The sequence below is a fragment of the Gobio gobio genome (genome assembly GCF_949357685.1).
Source record: "Gobio gobio genome assembly, chromosome: 3".
NCBI lineage: Eukaryota > Metazoa > Chordata > Actinopteri > Cypriniformes > Gobionidae > Gobio > Gobio gobio.
The window spans coordinates 59513752-59519980 of record NC_137099.1 but is presented as its reverse complement, the minus strand read 5'-3'; positions in this window follow the sequence as shown (position 1 = coordinate 59519980).

Genomic DNA, 6229 nt, shown 5'->3' with positions numbered 1-6229 from the left:
AACTTTTTTTATAGAAATTAGCCTAATAAAGACAAATGTATAAAACGAACGTTAATGTAATGTTGCGGTAAGGAAATTTTTTGAGAAGATGACCCAAAAAACATATTCCAGACTAAAATCTACATTCAATTTTGTGTAACTTTTTATACACTGCAAAAAATACTCTTCTTACTTATCAATTTTGTCTTGTTTCTGGTCTAAATATAAAACAATTCTTAAATCAAGATGCATTTACTAGATAAGCAATATGACATAGGATATTTTTTCTTGTTTTCTCGGGAAAAAATCTAAATGAAGTGAGTTTTTGCTTAAAAATAATGGGGTGAGAAAAATAATCTTGTTTCTGACTGGAATCTTGTTTCTTGTTTCTGTCCTAAACAGAAATAAGATTATATTTCTCACCCAAAACTGCCAAGGAGGGTGTACATATAAAAATATAAAATACATATGTGTAGTAGAACTACCACAAATATCTAAGGGTGTTTCTGCAACTACGGGCACTTTTAAGTCCCAGCAGTGCAATTTTAGATTCATGTTAAAACATGAAGTTCCCTATTTTCTATATTATTTTTTTATATCTATACTTACAAAACTGCATCAAATTTGAAAAAGCTATTTAAATATATAGCCTAACTTTTTTATGGAAATTAATAAAGACAAAAAAATGAACGTTAATGTAACGTTGCCGTAAGGACACTTTTTATGAAGATGACCCCAAAAACATAGAAATTAAACATGTTCCAGATTAAAATCTACATTCAATTTTGTGTAACTTTTTATACACTGCAAAAAATGCTCTTCTTAGTAATTTTGTCTTGTTTCAGGTATAAATATAAAACAATTCTTAAATCAAGATGCATTTACTAGATAAGCAATATGACTTAAGATATTTTTTCTTGTTTTCTCGGGAACAAATCTAAATGAAGTGAGTTTTTGCTTAAAACACGCAAAATTATCAAATAATCTTGTTTCTGACTGGAATGTTGTTTCTTGTTTCTGTCCCAAACAGAAATAAGATTACATTTCTCACCCAAAACTGCCAAGGGTGTACATATAAAAATACAAAATACAATACATATAGTAGAACTACCACAAATATCTAAGGGTGTTTCTGCAACTACGGGCACTTTTAAGTCCCAGCAGTGCAGTTTTAAATTTATGTTAAAATGTGATGCTTTTTAAATATATTCACAGAGCCATTACACACCTTGACAAAAAATATAATTACTGATTAATGCGATTTAATAAAATATTATGAAGCATTTATAGCTCAAAACACCATTTTTGTTAATGTCCCACATCTGTGGTCTCAGTGTTGAGATACATAAAGTAACCTATTTTAATTTCAATTTGACCTTATTTCAAATTGAATTGTTTAATATACAGATTCATTTACAGCATCTTAAAATTCTTTGTATTATTTACTGATAATTTTTAAGATTTTTTTTAACTAAATGTGCCTGTCCCACACTTACCGCAACAATGAAAAAAAGAAGCTTTTATTATGAAATTTGATGAAACACAAACAAGTCTAGTTTCTATTGAAACAGAAATTATCACTTGAGCACATCAGCCACCACACTACCTCACTCACAAGATACCAAAAAAATAAGGTAAATATCATCTTTTCTGCTCTAGTATCTAATGTGCGTCCTTACCATTCAGCTTAATAATTGTGTATTTTGAACTACATTTTAAAAATAAATGTATATCACTGATGAATTCATGTATATTAAGATGCTAAGAGTCAAAACTAATGTAGTAGGCCTTGCTAGCTGCCAATTAGCTAAAATATTAGCAAAAATGTCACTACCGCAACATGTCTTTACCGTAGCAAATTTAGGTGTTGCTGTAAAGACCTTGTGTCGCGGTAAAGACAGATTCAAGGTTTACTGTATACTAAATTACAAATATTCAGTATATTATTAGCACTGAAGTATATATTAGTATACTATGTTGTTCTCTACAGTAGCCTGTTTTTGATTCTGTGGCACTTTAACATTGTGTCCTGCTCTATTTCTATTTTTTCACATTTTAATTTGCAAAAAAATATTTTTACACTTAACTTGAGATGATTTACACAGTGAAATTGACACATCTGTCATAAAAAGTTAAATGTTATATTTTGTGTGTATGGAAACAATTGACATAAGGTTACTGTAAAATATTTACATGCCATGCCATAGAAAAAAAACATGAAATTCCCTATTTTGTATATTATTATTTTTGATATCAGTAAAAGTGCATCAAATTTGAAAAAGCTATTTAAATATATTACATTTTTATAGAAATTAATAAAGAAAATGTATAAAATGAACGTTAATGTAACGTTGCGGTAAGGACACTTTAAGAAGATGACCCGAAAAACATGTTCCAGATTAAAATCTTAACGACTACATTCAATTTTGTGGAACTTTTTATATGTATTATAGACTGTGATGGTTAAAATTTTAATTCATTGAGATTTATTTTTTTTTTAAATTGGGATAGTCAAAAGTGCAAAAACACCCCTTAATTAGGCCTAATACAAATAAATAAAATGTATTAAATAAAGAAAATAAAGTTTTTGTTTGTTTGTTTGAGCTCTCCATAAAAGTGACTAGTTTTCTAATTCTTTCAGTACCACAGAAAAGAAAGGTTTCTGATTGCCGAATTTACTCTGGGGAATATTATGCAACTTCACAAGATTAATGAAGTATGCCTCATTTTCCAGATTATTTGCATAATTAAAAAAAAAACAAATATTGCATGTTGCTTCAACACTTGTTGACATGTCGGTGTGAGTTGTTTATGGCGGGCATGCATCCATCATTAATAAGGGTACTAAAGCAATTATAAGTAAGCGTACCAACAAAGCAAAGGTTTATGAACAATATTTTGACATGCTCTTTCAAATAAAAAAGTTTAATTTTTAATTAATTTTTTTAATTTTTGTGAAATTGGTCATTTTATAAAGAAATGGCTGGTTAAGCTAAAATGGGCTGCATACACACACACACACACACACACACACACACACACACACACACACACACACACACACACACACACACACACACACACACACACACACACACACACACACACACACACACACACACACACACACACACACACACACACACACACACACACACTTTTACACAGATTTGTATTTATTTTTGTCAAAGATGTTCTAATCTTTAACAAAATCTTTGAAAAATATTTGTCAAGCATACATGCACACAAGACACTACAGAAAACACAAACCTATAAAACATTTTTAATTGCCTTTTTTTTAACAATAGTGTCACTTTACTGTCAAAAATAAAATGATTTCAGCCGAAATGACCTGTGTCTCTTTTTATATTGGCCCATTTTACCTGAATGTTATGCCGTGGCTCGAGAAGGTACCTGCTAATTACTCTCATAATTTTAAAACAATTATACTTTTTCACATTTAAAATGTATAAACATATTTAGGAGACCCATGCTAATTTATCAAAATATCATTAGATCTCATGCATAGCTTATTCGATGGTAGTCATTTACCAAAACGTGGCCCATTTTAGCTGACTTCACCCTAGCAAAGTAAAATTGCACAACAATTTGTCATTTATAAGTTTGGAAACCTCCCACAATAACCTCTTTGTATATTGACAATGTCAAAAAAAAAGTTTGTGGCAGGGCGCATTATCATGCTGAAAGGCCACTCTAAAAAGAGATGTGTTAAAAATGACACATGTTGTGTTAGTTTTAACACATGTAGTGAGTGTGCTCAGGGACAACACATGTTGTGTCAAATTTAACACGATAAATGTGTAAGTCATTTTAACACACTAATTGTGTCAGGTAATCACATACTCAGATGTAATTTTAAAAATAAAGTGAAACTAAATTATTAAGCATTTAATCAATAGTCGAGTACAGAACGCATGTGCACACAAAGTACAATGTTTCAAACTCTATGACTCTATAAACTCAATTATTCACACTTCAACACCACATCGATGCTGCTTTTGAGAAAAGATCATGAAGAGATAACAGTTGACAGAGTTTGCGCTTTGAATTAAATTAAAATGTAGCAACTGATAAAATATTCTATATAAATAACTTTTATTTACTCAGGCCTGTTTGTTTGAGAACATAAACACTGCATACAATGCACAATGATGGTGTGTGTCGGTGCTTTATAACATGATGTGTTGAGAACAACACAACCAGATGTGTTAAAAATTGACACATGTTGTGTCAGTTTTAACACATGTAGTGTGTGTGCTCAGGGACAACACATGTTGTGTAGATTTTAACACATGTTGTGTAGATTTTAACACATGTTGTGTAGATTTTAACACATGTAGTGTGTGTGCTCAGGGACAACACATGTTGTGTAGATTTTAACACATGTTGTGTAGATTTTAACACATGTAGTGTGTGTGCTCAGGGACAACACATGTTGTGTAGATTTTAACACATGTTGTGTAGATTTTAACACATGTAGTGTGTGTGCTCAGGGACAACACATGTTGTGTAGATGTTAACACATGTAGTGTGTGTGCTCAGGGACAACACATGTTGCGTAAAATTTAACACACAACCTGTGTCGTTTTCTTTAACACATCTCCGTGTTACCTGTAACTCAACTAATGTGTTATTCCTCTTACACAGAAGTGTGTTGAAACCTTTTACACAATAATGTGTTATAGTTACACAACGTGTGTCAGATGTGTGTTACATGTTACTTCGTGTTTGGATGAACACTGACACGTATTGTTAACTTGTGTTTAGTCCATTGACGTTTAATAAAGAGTGTGTGACTGTTTATTGTATTACCTGGATGTTTTAGACATCATGAATCTACACACACCAGCTCTTATTGAGATGAACAGAGGTTTAGATGTTGATGGTTCATTGAATGTTTCATCTGAAGTCACCAGAATCGTGATCAGTGGCTCCTTTATTTGAGCTCTTTACCCTTTCCTTGTCTTTTTATTCTCCTCTTTCTGCTGTAACTGCATTTTAATCAAATATGTTTGTAATGGCATGAAAGAAAACACGATCAGAAGTTTCTTGATCAAGACATAATCTCAAGATCTGATCCAGTTTATGATTAAATGGATGGTATACATTTACTTTATTTATGTGCTGTTAGCTATAAAAGTTTTGTGAAGTTAGTTCATGATGTCCAGCAGTGCAGAATGAATTCTTAAAAAAATACAAATTAAATGTTTTCAGAAAGTTTAGAGCTGCAGCAGATACTCGTCAAACACACACATCAAGAATCAGCTCATGAATCGCAACAATGGTGACAAACGCTTCATCCTGCAGTGCATGTTGGGAGTCATTGATGAGTTTTGTACTATGGTGACTCCCAGAATGCATTGCGGGAAGAAGCTTTTGGTTTGTTACCATTATTGAGATTCATGAGCTGATTCTTGATATGTGTGTGTGCCTGTGTGACACCATAGACTAGAACATCCTATGTGCACAGTGTATCTAAAAACAAATGTGCATATAATGACAACAATATTATAAAATAATTATTAACAGCGCAAAATATTTTTTACTGTAAAGTTTCAGATATCAAACACTTGCCTGAGCTCAGCAAATGTATTCAATGATAACATTATCATCTGATCATAGTTTTCTCATGGTAATTTCTGCTGCTTCAAGTGTGCATAATAAACACACAGTCACAGCAAACAGAGTAAAACTGATGTGAAAGAGTCAAGGGTCAAGAGCTCAAATAAAGGAGCCACTGATCACGATTCTGGAGACTTCAGATGAAACATTCACTGAATCATCAACACAAATCCTGTTCGTCTCAATAAGAGCTTCTGTCTGACAGAAATAAAGTCAGTCTGGTCAGTGATAACAAGTGAAAAGCGGAGAAAGCATTTGAAAAAGACATTGAAAAAGACATTGAAAAAGAGGCATGATGTGATTGGCTGCCAAAACACCCACTGCTGTTCTATCCAGAGTAACATTTAACACACATTGTGTGTTATATCTACACAACATGTGTCAAAATACCATCAACACACTCAGTGTGTTGTTTTTTAACACTTCTCTTTTTAGAGTGCACAGCTCAGACCACACGGGCCAGCCGTCACAATCTGGCCCTTGTCAAACTCGCTCAAATCCTTACGCTTGCCCATTTTTCCTGCTTCTAACACATCAACTCTTGAGGACAAAATGTTCACTTACTGCCTAATATATCCCACCCACTAACAGGAGATAAAGAGATCAT